Source organism: Lonchura striata, chromosome 6 (genome assembly GCF_046129695.1).
Source record: "Lonchura striata isolate bLonStr1 chromosome 6, bLonStr1.mat, whole genome shotgun sequence".
Classification (NCBI taxonomy): domain Eukaryota; kingdom Metazoa; phylum Chordata; class Aves; order Passeriformes; family Estrildidae; genus Lonchura; species Lonchura striata.
The window spans coordinates 44,760,091-44,782,599 of NC_134608.1; the positions used below are offsets into that span (position 1 = coordinate 44,760,091).

Sequence of the window (22,509 nt, forward strand, 5' to 3'; positions counted from 1 at the left end):
TGACAGTGTGAAGGGCTAGTGATGGTGTAAACAGGTATAGGAAGGAGTTCAGGTTCCCTCCTGTTATATCAAGTGCCAAGGATAGGACAGCATGAAACCATTTGTACTGTCCCACCCTTGGACGACATGAGACTGAAACTGCCTTTTCTGCAGCCCCACACCCAGCTAGAGCTGGGAGAGACCAGCACATGGAGCTCCCTAAGGAAAGGCACTCCTCCTCAAAACACTGCACACAAACCTCACCCACTGCAGTATGCTGTTATCCCTTCTGTGACTCCTCTTCAGACAGTTTGCCTGATCCAAATTGATCTGTGGCTGCAGACCTTAAAAAGCCCAGATCAGCTAAGTGTGCATTTTCCCAGTAAAAATCACTTATACCTTTTTTCTAGTTTTCTATCAAATTAACCAGAATAAGACAAAAATATCAAAATACAGGAAGACCAGTAGCTGAAAGCCTGTAACCCTGTTGTAAACAAGTCATGAATTGTGAAAACTCACTTGATAATGTCTACATCCTCAATAAACTTGTGTTATTGAGCTAGGCCTGACAAAATACATGCACCAAATGGTCCTGACAACCTGCTCAAAGTTCTGGCAAAACACCCTCCTTGTTGCCTCTGCTGCACCTTTCCATGCAGAGGAGCATTCAGGAGGACAGGCATCCACCACAAAGGGCAACAGCAAGAAAAGACAGCAAGGCTGCTAATATTCCTCACAGGCAGGTAGCCAAAAGAGTGAGACACCAAGATGGACATACAAATATATCATAGGGCTGTTTCTTACCTGCTGATGCAAGTAAGGCAATGGATTCCCTCTGCACCAAGAGGGACTTGGAACAGCTGAGTTTAGTTCTCTCTGGCCTTTTTTTCTCTTGACTTTTGGCTTCAGCTCCCCACCTGCCCAGGAACTACAGAGTCCTCTGCAGCTGTCTGATCCAGCTGGAAAACTGCTGCTGCGTCCCAACAGGATCAGATGCTCCTGCTGCAGCTGCACTGCAAGATAGGGTAAAAACAACCCTCCTGGGTTTAAAGCTGGGCAAAGTTACAGGTTTCCTTGGTGCTGGCTGTACAGCCAGCAAATACCAGGACTAGTATCATCTCCCCTAACAAAAGCCACTCAACTCGTGGACCAGCGACGGGAAGCAAACAATGTGATCATTTTACAGCAGACACCAGCACTTGATAACTGTTTAAACAGCACCTGGCACGGCAGAGGCCTGAACGTCTGTGGCCAGGGGATTTTAATGAATTAAGGGATTTTAATGCAATGAAGTGGAAAGCTTATTTGAGCTCTGTTTGTTTAAAGAGAGCTCCAACGAATGATCATTTGCAAAACAAACCCTAAGTCACCCCAAGCTCTATCTGACCACTTTGCTGTAATCTGCAGAACTCCCTGAGTCCCTTAAAAGAGGGTGAATGATGAAGGCTCCAGTGGCCTGGTCAGGGAGTTTCTGAGCTGAGTCAGACTCCAGTCACTTCCAGGGTAGGAAAATAGCTGCTATGGTTCTGTAGTCTAAGAGGGGGCAAAACTGGCTGGGAACAGAATGCCAGGAATTTTATAGGACATTTAAAAAACAAATCCAGAACAACATTATACTTTTAACCTAAATGAAAGCAATTAAATAAAGACCTAAGTATGTCTTCCCAGGAACACAGGCTGTCAGAAGCCAAAAACTGCATATAAAAGCAAGCAAGCATCTGCAGCCAAGCAGGGTGTAGCTCCAAAGCTTCCTGTGGGAGAAGTGTCAGGGAGCAGGGTTTGCATCTTCCTAGGAAATCTGTCATCAAGAACCTGCACTGGCACAGCAGACAAGCCAGCAGCACCAAAAAGGTACTATGCCTCAGAAAATCTTTGTATGGTTAAACATCAGGACAATGGCACTGCTGGAACTGGGAACCTGTATGGTAAAAGGAGCTGAGGAACTGTGAGGAAACTGTTTTAAGAAGTGAAATAAGAGTCACCAGAGAGACACCTGAAAGCCAAAGAGGCCTTCGTGGAAGGGGATCCTAAATTGAACATCCCATAATTACAACAGTGAGAACAGCATGGGAGTATTTCCTTTTTAGAGTGCTGTTAACACAGCTAGGCATGGATTAATGCCCCATTACTTGCACACCAGGACATCCCTTTTACATTTATTAAAATGATCAGGCAAATTAGTTTCAGAGCCACACACACACCGAAGCAGTGCAAATGGCACAAAACTCATGCTGACACATAGGAGCCTCCTCAATTCTGCCTTTCCTTTTTCTCACCTCCCAAAAGTCAGCTCCTGACAGTGACAGAACAGCCATACTAGAAATACCACAATGCAATCCTGGATGTATCTGGTCCTCACAGCCTATGTCACCGGTCAAGTGGTACTGTTTTTCTCCTCTGCCTTGCCACACATCTCAGACAATGAGGTGTTCTCCAGGAAGGCCAACCTTTGTATCTGCTCTCCTGATCCCATGGGTCATGGGGCTGAACTTTCAACCTCCAGTTTTTGCCTTATCACCTGAAGGAGAAGTGCTTACTAGAGAATCACAGCCTGGCGTGAGGCATGGAGGGGAGCACAAAGACCTCATCATGTCTCATTAATGCATCACACCAGTAAGCTTGGACCAACATCTCCACAAGCCAGGACATTACAAGAGAAGAAACAAGTTGAACTTACCCACACGTCTCTGAATTTGCTTATTGCATTTAGTGCCACCACACTGCCCTACAGATGTGGGTTGCCACCTCTACTCCCAGATGCCACTGCTCTACCCCCAGTTGAGCCAGGTACTGCACCCTCCTTCTCCCACTCTTCCCCTGCCAGGCTGCCAGAGCCACAGCTGCCATCTTCCAAGCCAGCTGTGGGCTCACAGTCCACCAGCTCCCCCAGTCCTGCCAGCAGCATCCCCCACACCTCCCAGAGGCCAGCTCTTCACTTCTGCCCTCTGCCAGTATTCCCATTTCCAGATCCACCCCCCAGCAGCTCCAGGGCAGCTGAGCACATCCTCTCAGGCTCAGACTGCTGCACAGGCTGATTTGTCTGAGCACACACAGGCTGCCGGTTTGACAGAAAACCTTTAGCAAATGTCAGCTGGTGCTGTGGCCGAAGAAAGCAAACCTGTCTTCTCCCTACACCCAGCCGTGTCCCCATCCCTGATTTCATGCCAGCACAAGTATTTGTGCCAGGCAGTCAGACAGGAATGAGACAGAACTGGAGGCCAGCACATGCTGGAGCTGTCACTGAAAGCCAACTTCTAAACTACAACCTTGAAAATAAACAGCAGAATGGGAAGTCAGGCCTCCCTTCCACATACTTCTATTTGGCTTGAGAGCAGACAAACTCAAAGCCCCAGTGAGAGAAGCTGATGTCAAGAAACAGGTCTCAGAAGGTGAGCAGAGGAAACAAAGCCGTGTCAGCATCCACTGTGTGAAGAGGACACTGCCACACAGCCATTCACAGTCAGGGATGGCAGGGGAAAGGAATCAGCAACTTCCTTCTCCTGCTGGGAGAGGATAAACCCTCTGAGATCAGCAGACCTCCCTTCACAGCACAAATGCATCTGAAGGTGCGGACACTGCCAAATTTTGTTAATGACAGGAGAAAAGCTGTCATCACAATAAGGTTTAAGGAGTGCAAAATAAACCTGCAAATATTTCCTGAGAGAGCTGCTTTCTAGATGCATGACAGGCACAAAGTGCACAAGGGAGTTGGCACCAGGTAATGTCACCTGGGGAGAAGCAGTCAATTTGGCTCTTGCCTGCTCAGAACAGTTTGGTACAGAGAGTTTAGAGAAAATAAGAGGCAGTTTAATTTGCTGCCTGCTTGCCTTTAGGCCCTTGAAAGCAGGGACTGACAGGAATTTCCTTGCAGGACCTGGCAAGGCATTAGTCCTCAGGAAAACAGAGCAGCTCTCAAACACGTTGGTGAATGCTCTCCACCAACACAGAGAGTCACCTCTCCAGCTGCACGGCCCCTTCACACCATTCTGCCACCAGACAGAAGCCCCAGGGCTGCACATGCAAACTCACCTGCCTCGTGGGCAGCAGCCAGCTGTACCCGTAGCACACTGGGTTGTGAAAGCACCAAGCCAAAGGCAGTCTTCCCCCTTGCCTCAGGTGATAAAAGGCCAAAGTACCAGCGGGGAGGTGCCATGCCAGCCGCCTGCACCATTGGCTGCTCACACCCTCCAGGGACAGGCTCAGTGGCACAGGCCCACTCAGCTGGCAAGGCACGGGATGCAGAGCCTCAGCAGGCAGGGCACTCCTCCCTAATAGCCCCTGCAAGGACTCTTGGCTGCAGCAGTCCCTTCCCATCCTCCACAACTGACCTGTGTCTCGTACAGCTTCCCGCAGGCTGGTCGGGATGGGTGCCCCCACCCATCACTGTGAGAACAGTCAGGCTGGCAGCCTTGCAAAACTGCAGGCAAACTCCACCCCGTGTCCAGCCTCACTCTCCCTGTGCACCGGGGAGCCTTAACGTCATGCTGAGAGACGCCGTGAGGAGAGAACATCTCCTGTGTGCCACAAAGGAACAGGCAAATTCCCTGGCTGGGGGCGTGCTGTAGAAGTGTTTGGCTTTGCAACTGCAGGTGGTGCAGTACAGATTTACCTGAATGCCCACAGAAGGGGAAAAAGAGGAACAAAACTCTCGAATAGCAATGAGGACTCCTGAGCTCGCATTCCAGCTTCATCACTGACTTGCCCTTCACCTAGAGAAGGATTTCAAACCACAGTTGGCAGCCTAAGGAACACCCCGTGTCTATGCCAACATTCCAGCTTAGGAAAAACACAAGCCTTGAACAAAAACAGTCCAACATCTTAGCAGACATACTTACTCACCACATCCAAACCAGTGCAGTCACCCAAAATGCTGCAACAAAAGAGGATTTACAACAGGCCCATGTTGCAAGTATCCCAGGGGACAATCCTGCAAGCTCCTGGGACTACAGCAATATCCTGTATTCTGATACTGCATGCACACTGTTGCAACTATCCTCTCCACCAGGATTCACTTGAGAATACAGGAGATTCACACAACAGTAGATTTGCATGCGGCCCTCAGTCACCAGGGTCACCTCCTTGCAAAGCAAAAGAGTTACCAAAGACATCAGGCAAAGCCTTGACTGCTCCTGGCAGCTGTCCCTCTGTCTGCCTGGTCTCAGGCACACTGGGAAAAACCAACACAGCTGCTGACCCCAAAGCAAGGATCAAAGTGAGTGGAGCAGCAGGTATCACTGGAAAGCAAGTGGACAAAACAGCAGGGAAGCAGGTGGAGAATTTCCTGCCTCCAGGCAGTCAGAGTAGGAGGAACACACCCAGTTTTCCTACTCCCTTCCCTTTGGGCTCTCCATCCTGCTGTAAACAGAGGCTGGGTCCCCACTCCCAGTACAGCACCATGCAACTTTGCCTGCTTTGCTGAGAAATCTTTTGCAGTAAGCAAAGACAACAAGACAACAAGCACCTCCTGTTATCTCTGTGAGAGCTAAGGCTTGGAGCAAGGCCTCCAAAAGGCACTGTGAGCAGTAAGAGAAGTGCCTTCCTGACTTGGAGAGCTTCTCCAGGCCAAAAAAACAGCAATTTACTTACATTAGAGCAGAAGCCATTTGCCCTACTGCTTTACAAAAGGAGTCACATGGAGGCTTCTTACATCAGCAAGATCCCTTTAACACCGAGATGCCAAGCCATCAGCCAAGACAGAAAAGACTTGGAGAACAGGCATGTGCTGGTCTGGAAGAAACAGCAGATACATCCTTCAAATCTGCATGTCTTGGGTAACTGCCCTGGATCAAGAGACAGAAAGCTAATGCTCATCTTGAAGCTGGACATGGTTATCAGCACACCAAAAGGCCCCAAGACCTACCTGGGATCTGTCATTTTAGGGACTGCTCTGACCTTCAGTCAAAGAAAGTCCCTGTCCTGGAGATTTTGCAACTGAGCTGCACGATGGGATGAGTAAGGACAGCCCTTGGGAGAAGTGACTCACCCAGGGCTCACGTGGGAAGTCGTGGTATCAAAGACATTGGAGATGATAAGTTGAAGGAGCAGGAGGGAAGGTTTCAGCAGGACAAATGAGCTTGCAGTCATCTTATTGAGAACACAGTGCTCCACTGAAGGACACGACATTAAAACACTCTTAAGGCAGTATCTTCCCTCACAGGAGAGACAACAGGTCTAAAAGTGCTCACAGCTCCCCTGGCAACACAGAGGGGAGCAAAGGAAACCCATGGGAGCTGCTGGCACTCTTCCCATTTCAACCTGCCTCCTCTCAAAGTTCTCAAAAAGGCAATTGGGTCAAGTCTCAAAAGACCTGGCTCTTCTGCTCTGCACAAATGCCACATCTGTTGCCCTGTCACTCCTCTGAACACTTACAACACAAGTAACAAGCCTCTAAATTTAGGACAACTACTCATGCTCAAAGCAAACTGTCTTGGAGTAGGTACCAGAGGGCTGAAAATCCTTTCCATGCATCTCATCATAAAATCTTCGGTGATGTGGTCATATGAGGCCAAAGCATGGCCATAGCAAAAATTCAGGCCCAGCACTTCCTTGAAAATAGTGGTGAATTCCAATCTTTGGTCTCTAGAAACTTGCTAGTCCCTCCACTAATTCAAAAGGATCTGTAAGAGGTAGCCACAGAACAGGCAATTCATATGCAAATACAATGACACACACACACACACATATATATAATGTAGCAACTTTTGTATAAAATGGTTATTTAAATTAAGATTATAATGGGTTAGGTTATTCTGCAGCTGCAGAGCCAGCAGTTGAAGCACAAGCTGACAGACAGTAAAATGGCCTGCACATGATCGTACTGGTATACAAGCAAGTGCACCTTGGATGTTACTGGACAAATATTAAGTGGGTGCTTATTGCCAGTAATTCACCTTTCCAAGTGCCACCTGAGAAATCATGTAGTCACATGCTGAACTGATGCAATTCTAAATATTTTTAAATCCACCTTCTTCTGCATCTGTTCTTTATACCAGGTTTTATGAAAGTACAGAGACCTGCAGCATTAGTTGGAGAAAGAAGACAACTTTGCTGAGCTTTTGGGAGTCTGGCAGATGGAGCGAGAGAGCAAGGAGAACAATTAAGAACTTACATACAGCGCTCCTTTTCAATAACCTGTGTTGGTCAACAAAAAGGCAGAGCCTTTACTTGTCTTTACTTGTCTTTACTTACTGCAAAAGCTGTCAGTGACAGACAGACCAACCCTTTGAACTGGGAGGACATACCATGGAGAAACTTGGTGCAAATCCTTCTCTTGGGTACTCTGCCAAGAGGCTGAGTAGAAAAGCATTCCCCCCTCCCAGTTTAGAAAATAACCACCATGTACAAAGCAGTAATTAAAAACAACCAACCAAGAAACCCAAGGGAAAGTTAAGTCTGATTCTATCTCACTCAGTAGGAATGAGGTAGAGCACTGAGCTGGTCCTGGGGCCTGAAAGGAACCATTCAATCCCCACCAGCAATGAAACCAGGGCTACTGGCTTTCAGCTTTCTCTGCTGAAAGAAAGGGGTGCCAGTGACCCTGCTGTGAGGAACAAGCATCTTTTCAGGCCAAATTGCAGCAGTACCTCACCAGAGCAACACTCAACCAACCACAGAGCTGCTCCTCTTGGATGCCTTAAAGTGTGTGGCCCTGGGATGGTGCTGCTTCACTGTGGCCAAACCAGAGGCTGCAGAGGGGAAGGACTGACAGCTCAGGTCACTGCTGTGCCCACAGTGGACTCCTGGCAGTCCTGCCCTGGGGCTAGCATGGCTAGCCTGGTGAGCTGCTAGCCCCAGCTCCATCAGTCTCCTTGCCACTGACTACTTCCTCCTGGATTGCTGGGGATCTTTTCTGCTCTCCTGGATTTTGTGCTCTCTCTGTCCCTGTCTACCAGATCAGGGGGGCAGTTGCCCTAAGAATATTCAGTTTTACTGGTAAAGACTGAGACGAAGAAGGCATTAAGTAGTCTTTTCCTCAGCCTTTGTTGCTGTTTCCTCTGCATCCAATAAAGGATGGGGCTTCTTTTTGGCTTTCTTTTCTGTTGTTAGTGTATTTATGAAAACACTTTTTATTACTTTTCACAGCACTGGCAAGACTGAGCTCTAGCTGAGCTTTTTTGCCTTTCTAATCTTCTCTTTACATGACTTAACAATGTCCTTGTACTCTTCCTGAGTCACCTGCCCCTTCTTTCAAATGTCACAAACCCTTTTTTTAACCCCCCTTGGCTCCTGCAAAAGCTCCCTATTCTACTAGGCTGGTCTTCTCTCCTTGCTGGCTCATTTTTTGGCACATAGGAATCCTGCATCTTTAAAATTTCCTTCTTAATGTATGTTCAGCCTTCCTGGACCCCCTTTGCTGACCTCTTTCCTTACTGCATCAAGAACTGAAAACTCTGTAATTTCATGGTCACTGTGCCCCAGACTGCCTCCAACCACCACATCTCCCAGCAGGTAAACAGCCCTGCTGGGCTCTCTGACAGATGTGTCAGAAGTTATCTTCCACACAGCCCAGGAATCTCCTAGACTGCCTCTCTGCTGCACTGAGCTTCCAGCAGACATCTAGCAAGTCTCCCACAAGAACAAGGGCTGGCAATCACGAAGCAGTTGCTCATAGAATAATTCATTGTCTCTTCATCCTGGTTGGGTGGTCTGTAACATACTCCTCCCAGGTGTCTGCCTTATTAGCCTTCTCCCTGATTCTCACCCACAGGCACTCAGCCTTATCATCACTACCCTTCACTCTCAACAGTCAAAACACTCCCTAATAGATGGATACTGCCTCTCCTTCCTTGACTGTCCCTTCTGAAGAGCATATAGTCATCCACTGCAGCACTCCAGTCATGGCAGTCATCCCACCATGGTTCCACCATGGTGTCTATGTCATAGCTTTCCTACTGCCACACTCCCTCACAACCTCTTGTGCACCTCCTCGCTGGCAGAGAGTGGGAAACCGAGAAGTCCTTGATTTAGAGTGAGCAGTACTTAGCAGCAACTAAGGTATCAGTGAGTTATCAACACTGTTCTCATACTAAATTCAAAACAGAGCACCGTACCAGCTACTAGGAAGAAGATTAACTCTATCCCAGACATAGCCACAACACTGGCTAAAAAAGCTGTCCTGGAAAAATCCTCCTGTCTTGGTGTGTACTAAGCATTCCACAACTTCGAGCCAAGCAGTGTCCCTTCCTGCTCCTGAAACAAAGGAAAAAGGAGGAGGGGAGGGAAATCACTACCTCTGGGCAGCATCGGAAATATCCCAGCAGGTATTTATCTACCCAGACTTTGTCTGTTTTTTTCTCCTCCCTGCAATATACTTGCTAGGAACCACACGTGGGCACCCCTGCAGATCCTCACCCCACGCACCACTCACAGAGCCTTCATTAAAACATTGAGCTCTCCTGAGAACAGGCTCTAAGAAAGAAAAAGTTAAATTTATCTACTTCAATCTGCTGCAGCAAGACTTGTGTGCATCCCTGGTCACTCCATGGAGATCTTAGATTTGTTTTCCTTCTGTGTTTCCCAAGGAAGTCCAGGCTCTCAGCAGAGATGCAGGCCAGAACTCACCGACTCTGCTGGAGCCTGGGGACTTGGTCCCCTGCCAGATGCAACAAGAGGGCACATTATTACAAGTACATACACAGTTTGGTCCCATTTCATTGGGGTTTTGTTGTCTCTTTGACTGTAAGAACTTCATCTTCTCAGTGATGCTCCTGCACAGGCTCATGATAGCCAAGAACAATTCAGGCCTTGCAAGCCCAAGCATACTAGGCAGAAACAGCAAACAGGTAAAATAAAAAGAGGGACTAGGAGAGGCAGGACACCTGCATCTCACCCTGTTACTTGTAGGAAACCTGACCAAAACAGCACAAGCACAGAACAGCTTTCCAGTACCATTCTTCCTGCTCCTCCTCCCAGCTTAGGCTTATCACAAAGAGCACGACCTGTGATTATTGAAGAAGGGGGGAGAAGAAATGCAGGAAGTCTCATGTGCATGCATTGTGGTCTTGGCTGAAAAAAGCCCCCAAAATGCTTAACTCACTAGTTTTAGAATCAGTGTAGGACTTTACTATCCCACATGCAGAACAGATACAGATAACCACCCTGGACTCACAGTCTGCATCATTCCAGAGTGGTGGAGCACAAACCATAACATGCAGCTTCTGTAAAAAAAGGAAAAAAAATCCCAAAAACAACCAAACAACAAAACGAAAACAAACCCCCCAAACATCTGGTGGCAAACATCCTGGCAGCATTTCAAGGGACCCAGCTAAGTGCTGTGCATGGCAAGACCCAGAATAGTAAAAGGAACCAAGGACCACAGTGCTGCAGCAAATAAAATTACTTGCAACTATTTTTGTCCTTTTACAAGAACCTTGCTCTTTTGCAGTCTCAAATACGAGCAGCACCAGAATACACTAGCCACTTCCTTTGCCTCAAAATCACCAAGGGGAAATAGGGTAGACAATGAAGCAAAATTACTATCAGTGCCTAGCATATAACCTGATTGGAGCATAGTTCAAGCGTGGGTTGCTAAAGTTTATTTCTGTAAATTTCTGCCTCCCAGTCTGTGTCATATTTCGCTGATTCATTCTACAGATCCTTTTCTACCGACAGCATAGAGCACAGGAAATAGCCAGGACTGATTAAGTAAACCTGCACCGAAAGTTCCCTTCCATCTACTGCACCCACTGCTAATTCCCTTCACAGCTCTGCCCATTAATACAAATACAACACAATAAAAGAGAACCGCACACATACACACCTCGCCCAAATTTCCTCCATACTGGCTGGTCCTGAGTCACCACCAGTGATTAACTGTTGCTATGCACTAAGGAGGACACAGTTATTAAATTAATAGGGGCTGCTTAACCTGGCTACAAATATACATGAGTTCTTTGTGCCATAGTGAGCTAATAAGGCATGTGCTAATTACATTAATTCAAACAAGCCCAGCATGCCCTGAGGGCAAAGGGAGAGAAGGGTGCAGCAAACGCAGGTTTTTTCATAATAGCTGAGACACTGGAGAGTACTTGCCTTGACACAGCTTTTGGAGGAGCATGGGAACGGCTGGCACCCTACGGCTCACTCAGCCCAACTGCTGCCTGGCTAATGTGCAAAATCCCTGCTCATTCACCCAGCCCTTGGTGCAATGACAGACAGAATCCTCTCTCCAAAGGGCCAGCCAGCTTGTCTCTTCCTTTCCCTGTGGCCCAGAGCACATCACAAGCCTTGGGATGACACTCAGCTGCTTTGGGACTGTGAGCCTGGGACCCTGCTGGCAGTCCCCTTCCCACAGTACCACATGGCAGCAGCAGCCTCAAGCCCTGGAGAAGCACCAAGGGCTCCAAGTCACCCATCATCCAGCCATGTAATGCTCCTCATACAGCCCCATCTCCTCCCCAGCCCCAAAGTCAGCCACGACAGCTCAGCCAGACAGGCAGCATGCAGAGCCTGCACTGGGACCTTAACCAAGTTAGGCAATCCCAACACACTCCCTAAACCTATCTGGCAATGGAGGCAGGCAGAAGGGACAGTTGCATCCCCCATATCAAAATGGAAACAGAACCTTCAGAAACAGGACAGGCTGTAGCAGGGAGAAGCAACAGACAGCAGGAAAGAGACACGCAATCCCAGCAAGGTTCAGATATGCTCAGAGAGCAGCCTCCTATCCCTCCAGCCCAAGGGTAAGCAGATCCCTAACCTCTGTCACCCCTGAAGAATAAGGCTCAGCATCAGCTATGTTCACACTGAGGTGTCTGCTAGGAACTGTCACCACTTCCTGGCATGCAAGGGAAGGAAAGGAAAAGGAGAGGAACTTGGTCATATTTCTTGGCACCTCCAAGGACAGAGGCTCACCAAGTACTTTCTGAAGGCTGTGCTTTTCCTGTAAGCACTAGGGGACTGTGCTGCAGCAAAGCAAAGGTGTTGGGTTTTTCTTCCCTGTCTCTTTATCACTTGTTCTATACTGGATGCATCAGGCAGCACATCTTAGGGCCACTCCTAACAGATGTGAAAAGCCACCACCTTTCTCTGAGCTGCTATGCCATGTAAACTTCAAGTGTTATAAAGGCATGATGTTGTCTCTTTGCAACAGAGAGAATCTACAGCCAGGCACCAGGTGAGAGCCAGTGCTGTGGAAGGGAATGACAACACCATTTTTCCTGCAAAAAGAGGCATTGGTACAGGCTCGGTGCAGTCTTGACGGTGTGTTGGCGGAGAAGGTGCAAAGATTTTCATGAAGGGAACAGTACCAGGGATTTTTAGCCCCTGGAAAATGCCACATAATTTACTTTCCTAGCAGAGACTGTGGTTACTCAACCACTTGTCCCAGCAGAACTTCAGACTATTGTTCTTCCTTCCCCCAGCAACACAAAGAACTCACTTTGGACCAGGCCTATTCCCAGGTCACACAGAGCTGTGAACATACAAATGCTTTTGTTGACATAAGCAGAGAGAGGCAAGAGTGGAAGCAGGGCTGCTCCTCTTGGCAGCGGCCTGCAGCAGCTTGCTGAGTGCACTGATAAAGTAAACCAATATACAACAATAAAACAGAACAAGAATCCCTCCAGGGAAACCTGGGAGATAAGAGCTTCTGGGCCCTTAACAAAATTATTTAAAAGGCCTAATAACCCAGAGCCCTGTGACAGCTGTCACTCAAGCGTCCCAAAGAGGGACTGTTGGCTGGAACTGCAAAGCATCCCATAAACCCCGCATGCCATCCCTGTAGCAAAGCCACAGTGCACTGAGAGCATCAGCCATGACATGGGAACCAATGCTAAAATGTCAAGATGAATGAAGAAGGACCTCAGGGCATGAAAGTATGGATCCTTCCTGCATAACCCTTTGGAGTCAGGAGCTAGGTTCCACCTAAGGCAAGGTGACAGAGAAGCATCAAGCAAGAGCTACCACATAAGCATGCCTTCACTGGTGTACAGGCTGCAAGCTCAGCTGCCTACTAGAGCCAAGGCCTTTTGTACAAGAGACCAGACATGGAGAATTGACAGGATAACAAAAGGACATTTCCCAGCCTTCCAAACACTTTGCAACAGCAGATAGAAACCCCTCTGAAGAAGAAGGCCTATTAATTCTCAGCGCCAAAGGCAGAATCTTACTAGTGCTCCCAGTGCAGTAGATGAAATGCCACTTAAATGTCATGTTAGTCAATATTCCTTGCCTCTCAGCCACCGGACATTGCTGCTGCCAGTCCCTTTGTTACGTGAACACAATTGCTCCCCTCCTGCATTGCCAACAGCCCTTCTCACCTCCCACCTCAGCTGCTTTGCTTACACCAAAACTATTCAGATCACAGTAAAATGGTTCCTTGTTAAATGCACATCAGCAGCCCCACATGGGTCCTGTTGCTTCTGAAGAGGTTAGCAGCTCCTCCAGGGAAACTCATACACACTTTGTGACAAGCAGAAGAATAGTCAAGGGGACTGCAACCACCATCTGATGGCTCAGGAGTCTGTGGCATAATCCATTCACCAGCTCCCTGCTCACCCAGAGTGCTGTGAATCAGCAGGCTGCAAGGCAGGCAAGGCATTCCCAGCATGAAGACAATGCATTTTGGAGGCTACAGGGAAATGAAAACCCATCTAGTCCTGCTCACCTAAACAGAGTGCAGGGAGATGAGTAACACAAGAAAGGGAAAAGATGAAAAAGTGAAGTACATCAAACTTGGAAAGTCATTCTCTGAATATCAGATGTCTCACCTGGCTACTCCATATGCGCAGGGCAATGCTGCGACCTGACAGATGTATCCACAAGGATTTACCTGTGGATACATCCACAGGGAAGCAATTCATCTTGCACTGCATGAGTATTAGACCTGTTTTCAAAAAGTTTCCAAATGAAAAACACTTCTGAAAGGTACCTCAGAACTCTGCTCTAGTTACCAACTCTGTCTCACAAAGAGTGCATGGCAGCAACAGCAGGCAGCAGCAGACACATGGAATTCTCATGCCAGTGAGCAGTGGAACAGACACCTTGCCCTGGAAGACTAGCAACAGTTTGGCAATACAGGAACTAGACACACTGTTCTGCTCCAGAGGTCCTTGGGCAAGGACTTCTGGGCTCCAATCCAAAATCCAACTGGAGTCAGATGTGACAAGTGACATGGGAACCTGCCTGCCCCAGAGCAGAGCCCACTCAAGATGCAGCACTCTGGGGGAAACATGTTCTCCCTCCCCTGCAAGAGCAGTAATCTCATTGGAGAGAGGAAGAGAAACCGTGGCAGAGCTGGCCACAGCAGCCAGCTCTGCCAGAGTTCATCAGTGTTCCCAACCATGACAAGTAAACCCTTTCCTATGCCATTTCAAGCTGCCAGCAAGTTTGCCAGCTCACATGTATACACAGGCATGTCCAAACAGTACATGCCCTTTACCACAGCTGATCCATTTGTTTCAGCTCCACACCACCTCAATTTGCACTGACAGAGGTCCAGGACACTGCACCAGCACCAGGGACAACTCAGTGTCAGATGACCCTACGGCCTTCCTACAATCTCAGCCATGTGCCAAGCAAGATCTCACAAGCTGCACAGCAGCTCTGCAGCCTCTCTCCCCCGAACTGACCCTGTGTGCCTGCAAAGTGCCCATGGCTCACCTCCACCAGAGCAGCCTGAGGAGCGGGCACAGCTGAACCTCAGCACAGGGCAAACAGGACCTTGCTCGGCACGGCCCCGGCAGAGCCAGAGCCCGAGTCAGCGGCGTGCAGGTGCCTCTGAGCGCGGGGGCCGTGCCAGCAGCCGGCTCAGCCTCCCGAGCGCGCTGGCAGGGAACGCGCTGCACGCAGGCTCGCGCCCACACACAGCTCAGCAGCGACCTGGCATTTCTTCCCCCCTTTCCAAAGCCAAATTCAGACCATCTGTTGAAGTATTTCTGCAAATCATCCTTCTTTTGGGAAGGGCCGGGGGCTGAGTTTAGTTGTTTATATAGTGTCTGGCATTTCTGCAGTGCTTATCACTTCAGTATCCAAGTTATTTCCTTCAAGCTCTCCATTACTTTTGAAGAACCAGTGTGAGGCATCACAGAATCTACCTTGTAAGTTCTGCAAAAAATAAAAAAGGGCATCAAAAAGATGACAGCTGCTCAGGTCATGCACACATTTAGCTGCTAATAAAGCCAGTGGGATAGTTCAGGAGAAAGGGGAAGGGCCAACACAATGAATTTTATGTCCTTTAATAAAACTGCAAGTGCTTCTGTTGCCTTACAGAGAAGAGCTTGGCTTGCCCAGGGCATGGAAAAGGAAGCTAGTACTGCTATCCTTGAGAAAGCCAACACACACTGAAAAAGGAAGGTGGAACACCTATAAGAAGAGACCATTTACTACATCAGATCATACTTTCTGCAACAGCTGCCATGGCCATTGTAAGGGGCAAACTCCTGGAGTACTGCTCTTCCCTTTGCATTGCAAGGGAAAGGATCAGAGACGTACTGCTTACCCCAGGTCACACCCTAAATCTGTAGCAAAGGAGAAAGCAGGACCCAAATTCACAGTCAGCTCCCCACACAGCCTGTCCCTAAAACACAATTTCTTCTTTTTTATAAATCCCTAACTATCACAAAGCAAAGAGAACAGCATTGAACAGAGCACCAAACATACTCCCAGTCCACACATGGCCTTGAAGAAGGTGTTTCCATCCCATCAGACCCATCAGGCAACAGGGAATTGCCCTTTTCTCCACACCCATTAAGGGCAGTAGGGTGTCAGGCACCACAGTGACAAGGACAGAGATGCAGCAACAGCAGAAATGAAGATGGACTGGCCCAGACCATCAAGCACACCACATGCTACAGCTCTATTCAGGCACTTATCCACACAGAAGCCAACACTCATCCAGCCTGGAGCTCTCACACCACACAGCACAGCCCCTGGTCAAAACAAAAAGGCTCACTGAAAGCTGCAGTTGAATTCAGAAAATAAAAAAACATGGCTACTGAACTTCTTTCTGGCTTGATCCAAACCAATTGCTGACTTATACAGCATCGCTTTCCTACTAATATAATTTGCTGGAAGTCCCCTATCCTTGTGCTCTAATTAAAAAAGAAAAGCATGTAACTCTCTTCCCAAACACCTCCTCCAAGCCAGTTACTCACCCAGTGCAGAAGCATTGCTGTCATATATAAGAGGGGAATATTTCCTTCTCCTTCCCTCTCCCCACCCTGTCCGCAAAGCTCCTCATAGCTGGAACAGCTTTTAAATTGAGAGTATGAGCTCCAAACATATTCAAAACTCCAGGTGGGGCAGGCGCAGTCTTTGATATGACTTAGTCATCTCCAGCTCTTCAAATTCATACTATTTGGGGAAACCTAGCTGGGTCAAAACCAGCCTCTCTCCTGCTGGCTTCTGGATAAATGCCTCAGACACAGGAAAGAAAAAGAAATCCAGTCAGGTCTCCTGATACGCCATACACCGGCATCAGTGTGAAAGGAAGGAGCAGGGCACAGGAAGGTTTGACAAGATGCAGTCACCCACCCACAACAGGACTACCTAAATGAGAACAAGTAGCAGTTATGAAAAGGTTTAACAAAATAGAATAAGAATGCATTCCTGTGAGCAGCTCACCAATTCAGCTGTACTAAATTATGATCAACAGAGATCCCATAAATTAAATAAACAGTAAGCCATCAATTCCTTCTGATACAGAACAAGCACCGCTGCCTGGGAGCCTCTGCCTTCCCCAGGCATATCATATCCACATAGACAGCCTACCTAAGACACAAAATGTTCAAAGTTTTTATATTTGCAGATATGTAAGAGCAAACTGCCAGACAGAAATCCAAACCACCCATAGTGACAAGGTCTTTTCATTAGGTTTGTCTGTGATTTTGCCTTGTTTTCTAAAGCTTTTGTACCTCCTGTTACTTTATCTTCACAATAACTCAAACTACCAGGCAATCAATATTGCAAGGTTAAAGCACCATCCAAGTTGGGCATTGGACAGCTCAATCCAGCTCCTCCTTCCTGCTATCTCTGTGCTGGAAGGCAAACAGAAGTGGACAGGAAAAAATATTTATCTGCTGTTAGGATTAGCTGAAGCAACACAGTGCTAGCTCTAGCAAGCTGCCACTGTTAGCTGGATATGGCCAAGTGACAGTCCCCAAACCAAGCAGGTACAGCCAGAGGACTCAGCCTTGCTGAAGGAGGATGGCTACATTACATCATGGTGCCAGAGAAGCTGAAACACACTGCCCTGTTAGACCTCAGACACCTCTCTGGCAGAGAACAGGCACTTGCAGTCATATTCCTGTGGTCTCACTGTAGACAGACAAGACAACTGTCTCCAGCAAGGCTGGAGTCCATGCAGCCATTTATGAGGAATGCACCATTGAACACAGGCATAGTGTTCAACATGTTCAAGAGCAACAAATAAAAACAATGCACTGCCTACAATAGGCAGCATTTCCAGCTCATTTCCCATGATAAGTAATTGACAATTCTGTATCTCCCAATCTGCAGTACTGTAGATGTTTGGTCACTTCTAAGAGAGCCTGAATATACAAACATGGGTATTAAAGAAGGCTTTTGCATTTCCTGAAAACACAGTTAAGGATTTAGGAGAATGCATTATGGATGTAAAAGGCATAATTACCAGTCCTTATGTACCTGCAGTAGCAGAGGGCAGAAGGCAGAATGCTATGAACAGGCAGATTCTTTCCCATCCTGCACCGTTGCTGTAGAAGGGGCAGTACAGACATTTTTCCTACAGGGCATTGCAGATTTTAACAGGAGAGCAGAGGCAGCTGGGAGAAAGACAGGTCCAACTGGAAGCCTGACAGGACATTAACAAACTTGTAAGTGACAGGCTAAACAGGCTGTGGGACCAAGACTCTTCCTATTGCTCGAGGGTTCCCACATGATGCTCAAGCTCAGCTGGTGCAAACTAAATTTGCTCTACTGTCTGCCAGAGCTGTATTAACTTACTCCAGTAAAGGTGCTCAGCTCTGGGACACCACTGGCAGGCCACTGGGACACCACTGATGGGCCACTGGGACACCACTGATGGGCCACTGGGACACCACTGATGGGCCATCAGCTGTGTAGAAATTTCATTCTACGGAAAAACAAAGAAACAAAGCAAAAAAACCAAAACAAACTAAACCAAAAAACACAAAAAGATTAAAAACCCAAACCAACAAAAACAAACAAACAACAAAACAACAGGGAAAAAAGGCACTGTGCAAAAGGAAGACCAGGAAGAAATCAGGCTTAGAAGAAATACACCTCTGTTCTGAAACAGCCTAGAAAACAGCCTAGAAAACAGGAAATTGTAGAAACTCCCTTCACAGTGCATTAGCATCCTATGATAACACACATGAACTGCAGCACTTGGGATCATTTATCCCAGCCATTCCAAACCTGGTTTGGTTACACATCATCTCCACAGCCCAGGCTCTCCTAACAGAACAAAAATATTTTGCATTTTTCCAACCCTTTTCCTTTCCCCTTGGGGCCTAGTTCAAATATCTTTTATGTCATTCTGACAGCACAATATGATTTTAGGCCAATAAGCCCAGGTCATTAAGAGATACACTCTGTGCAAGACATCTTGCTGGCACTGGAAAGTTGGCAGTGCAAAAGATTTGCAGTTCCCTGCCTGCAAGTGAGACCAGAGATCAAGTGACAAAAGCAAGCACGTTGTGGAACAAAGCAGACCTGCTGCTAGTCAGCACCAGGGGACATGAGTCCCTCTGCAGTTATGGTCAATGATGCTAAACTTTTCTTCCCACCACACAAGCCTTTCATCCCTCAGATTTCACAAGGACATCCCACCTTCTAGTAGCTACTGTGATTCTGGCAATTTCCCTCCAGGAGCATTTTATTTCCACAGTGGGGAGAGAGTCCAGAGGCTTGCCAGCATCTGTAAAACAATTAACTGCCAGCCCAGCAGCAAACACAAGGCCTGACCCTTTGGAGGACCAGAGATGGAGACCATGCATCCTTACTCCACACCCAGGTACTCCTTGCTGAGAAAGAAGGAACAACTCATCTGTCACCCATCTTACAGCCTCTTGGCTGCAGATTATTCAGACATAACTCACAATGTGTTAAAGAAACTCTCCTGTCTGACCACCCAGGAGCCACTCTGTCAGTCACACTCTCTCCATTCCAAGACTTTCAGTGCTGGGACCAAAGTCCCTTCACAGCAGATGGTTCCAGTGATCCCATGGGTGGCCCTTTTGACTCCCTGCACACCCCACACTCACACAGATAGACAGGGTTTCCTTACTGGCTCAGCCCTGGGTTTCCCACAGCAGTCTCAGATGTCTGGATCCTCCAAGTAATTTAATCATGGTGCAGTGACACAAAACCAGCTTGACCTGGTGCCTCTGGAGAGGCAAAAGCATTCCTGGATTTTTATACTCTTACAGTCTGTGCACCCACACAGTCTGGGGTCTTCTTGCTGAGTCATCAGCTCCTGCTGTATCCCTGTGCCCTTTGCTATCCAAAGGGTCAGCACCAGGTCACAGCTCCTTTCCCGGCGCTCCTCACATTTCCCCCATCCAGGGCACAAACTGTAGTACACTGCAGCTGCACACCCAGCTATCAACACTGGGTGTATTCCTCAAGAAGTGCCAAAGATATTTAACTATTTTCACAGCACTGCATTATTATTACACACCCTGAAACAACAATGTTCCCTAGATTGGGCTTTAACCTTCAAGGAAAAGCTGTTCTCATGGGAATCTGCAGAATTGGGCCCTTGGTCAGGGATGTTCGCTCTACACAGAGATTTTATTCTAGCTAAACAAGGCACAACATTTACTCACCTGGAAACACAGCAGCCCTACTCTGGGAAATTTCTCCCTCCTACTATTTCACAATTCTCAGGATGACAACAGTTACGCAAGAACAGCTGCAGAGGAACATGAAATGCTTACAGCTTCTAAGCAAGACTTTCCCCAAATTTCCCTTATCACAGCTCCAAATCCTATGGCTCCCAGGTTTTAAGGCACACCAACCACCAGTCACCATGCCTCCATCACACCTGTGCTCTGGCAGAGACCTACAAGAAAAAACATGACACACAAGCGAGTAGGGAGCTGCTTCCACATGAACATGCTGCTGTCACCCTGGCCAGCCAGGTAGGTATTTCCCCCACTAATTTAAATCTTGGCAGGAAAAGGGGAGCAAATGGCCTTGACAGGCTGTCAGTGATTTCTACCTTTCAGTAACTTAATACAGCACATTACCCCTTCCTAAAACGGCAGCAGGAAGATGCTCAATGGCTCTGGCATCCTAGTAAGACATTAACACGATTGTTGGGCACCAAACAGGTGCAGACTTTCCTTCAGAGCAGAGCAGGGCTTCAGTTTTCAACATAGATTTGATCCCTTTTCCATCTCAGCCATCTATCTGTGCCACAGATCGCCACCACCCCAAAACATAATGCTTCTTACCACAACAGGCACCCGGTGAACGGATGAGCCTAAGAGCACAGCACCAGTAGAAAAACTGCACCTGTATGAACAACTACAAGTAGCAGCATGCAGTTAAAAATTCTACAGGCAAGACATTCAAAGGAGTAAACCCTCATTAAATCCCGGTGTTTATTTTCCGAGGAAGAGGTTAGAGGAACTCCTCCCATTAAACCTTGCCTACTCCTTTGTTTATAACAGTCTGCAAAGCAAAACAGAAGTAGAGGACAAGAAGACAACCACCACCCGAGTCCCACAGGATACATCCTTATCAGTACCACTCTAGTTCAGCTGCCTTTTGCTTGGCACTGCCAAGAAGCGAGTTCTTGAGAAGCAAAGCCATAGTTATTTGCAGTAATCAAAATCACTGCAAATATCACCCCAACAGCAGCAGCACCACAAAGTCAGACCCTAACAGCAGCGAGACTCTCAGAGATTAATATACTATGGTAAAAATACCCACTATTTAACTGTAAACATCTAATAGCTAAAAGACATTGGGCCAGATAAATATATCTGGGATCCTGCCCTGACACCTGGCAAGGTATATAAACTAAAAGCTGAGAAGCCTTGCAGGAAAGAGGCTGGGGTACTGGAAAATCCGATTTCCACAACTTCACCTTCACCTAGCAGCCGCAGAGGGTGCAGCAAGAGAGAGGATGCTTGGGGTCCAATTCCCAGGGTGACCTTGAGGAAATCCCACAGTCTTTCCACATTTCCACTTTCCCCATCCAGTGCGTGAAGAGCACAATAACCTTGACCTACCTCAAAGAGGCAGGGATCTGGCTTAGGAGAGTCTGGAAGGAGCTCAGAGGGGCTTAGACGCAGGACCTGCGCTGCCACCGGGGCGGTCAGGGAATCCTACGAATCGCCCGAGAATCAGAAGCCCGGAGAAGCTGAGAAATCGCTTTCACTATAAAAAGCTGCAGCTCCGGGGCACTAAAGGCTCGGCGGAGCCGACACGTGTCAGCCGCGATCTCCCTGGCGCGGGCAGGGCAGAGAAGACGCGCTGCAGCCCCGCGCCCGGCAAGGGCAAGCCCGCACCACGGCCAGCGGGGCCGCCAGCCCCGGGCCCCCGCGCAGGCACAGGAGCCAGCCCGGGAAGGAGGGGAGGGGCTGGGAAGACCTAAGACCCCCAGGCGAGGAGGGGAAGTGGCGGCGGGCAAGGGGAGCCGCAGCTCCGGGGAGGGGGTGGATGCATGGGGAGCCCGCATCCCCCGGGGCGGGGGGACGGCGCTCCAGGGCCCGGGGGCGCAGCAAGGGCGGCCGGCACAGCCCTGAGATGAGGGGCCGGGGTGAGCGCGGTGGGGCCGGTGCAGCAGGAGCCAGGCCGGGGAGCACGGCCGAGCCGCACCCCGGCGGCAGGAGGGGCGTCGGGACCCGCGGCGGCGCCTCCCGAGGGCTTGCGAAGGGCCGTGCCCTCACTTACCGGGCGGCGGCGGCGGCTCCCGCCGGGGCCGGGGACGGTGCGGCGCGGGGTGCGGAGCTCCTGCGCGGCGCGGCCCGGCCCGACTCAGCTCTGCCCCCGCCGGCCGCGCTCGGCGCAGGAACCGCCGCCCGTCCCTCCCCGCCGGGGCGGCCGCCGCGTCCCCATGGCAACGCGGCCGGGGCCCGGGGACCGCCGCCGCCTCCCCCGGCCCGGCGTGCCGGGACCGCCCCGCCGTGCCCCGAGCAGCTCCGGGCCGCGCCCACGGCCGCCTTGCGGGGCGGCGCACGGCAGCGCGCGGGGCAGAAATGATTAGTCTGTCCTCCGTACCCGAAGGGACGGCCTGAAGTTGTGTCAGGGCAGGTTTCGGTTGGGCATTAGGAAAAGGTTCTTCGCCCAGTGGGTGTTTGGGCGCTGGAACAGGATCCCCAGGGAAGCAGTTACAGCACCAAGCCTGGGAGCGCAGGAAGCGTTTGGACCAGGCTCTCAGGCACATGGTGTGACTCCTGGGGATGGTGCTGTGCAAGCACGGGAGTTGGATTCGGTGATCCTTATGCATCCTTTCCAACTCAGCATATTCTGTCATTCTGTTATTCTCTTCAGGATACCCACCAGACCCATTGTGCCCATTGGATTATCATGCTGTGTTCCCTGCTGCCCCTCAGGAAAGCCACCATACCACTGGCA

General features: G+C 49.0%; 1 protein-coding gene across 4 annotated transcripts in view; it reads right to left on the reverse strand.

Moving 5' to 3' along the window:
• The window catches only part of SLC25A22 (solute carrier family 25 member 22), a 51,132-nt gene extending 29,213 nt beyond the window's left edge, over positions 1-21,919 (reverse strand). For 2 of the 4 annotated variants that reach the window (XM_021555195.2, XM_077784237.1), the window contains exon 1: positions 21,826-21,919. The gene's annotated coding sequence lies outside the window, so the exon portion shown is untranslated. Of the gene's footprint in view, positions 1-16,073; positions 16,162-21,161; positions 21,532-21,825 lie in introns of those variants that run through there. The other 2 variants (XM_077784239.1, XM_077784238.1) reach the window with 2 other exon arrangements.
• Between the last annotated feature and the right edge of the window lie 590 nt (positions 21,920-22,509).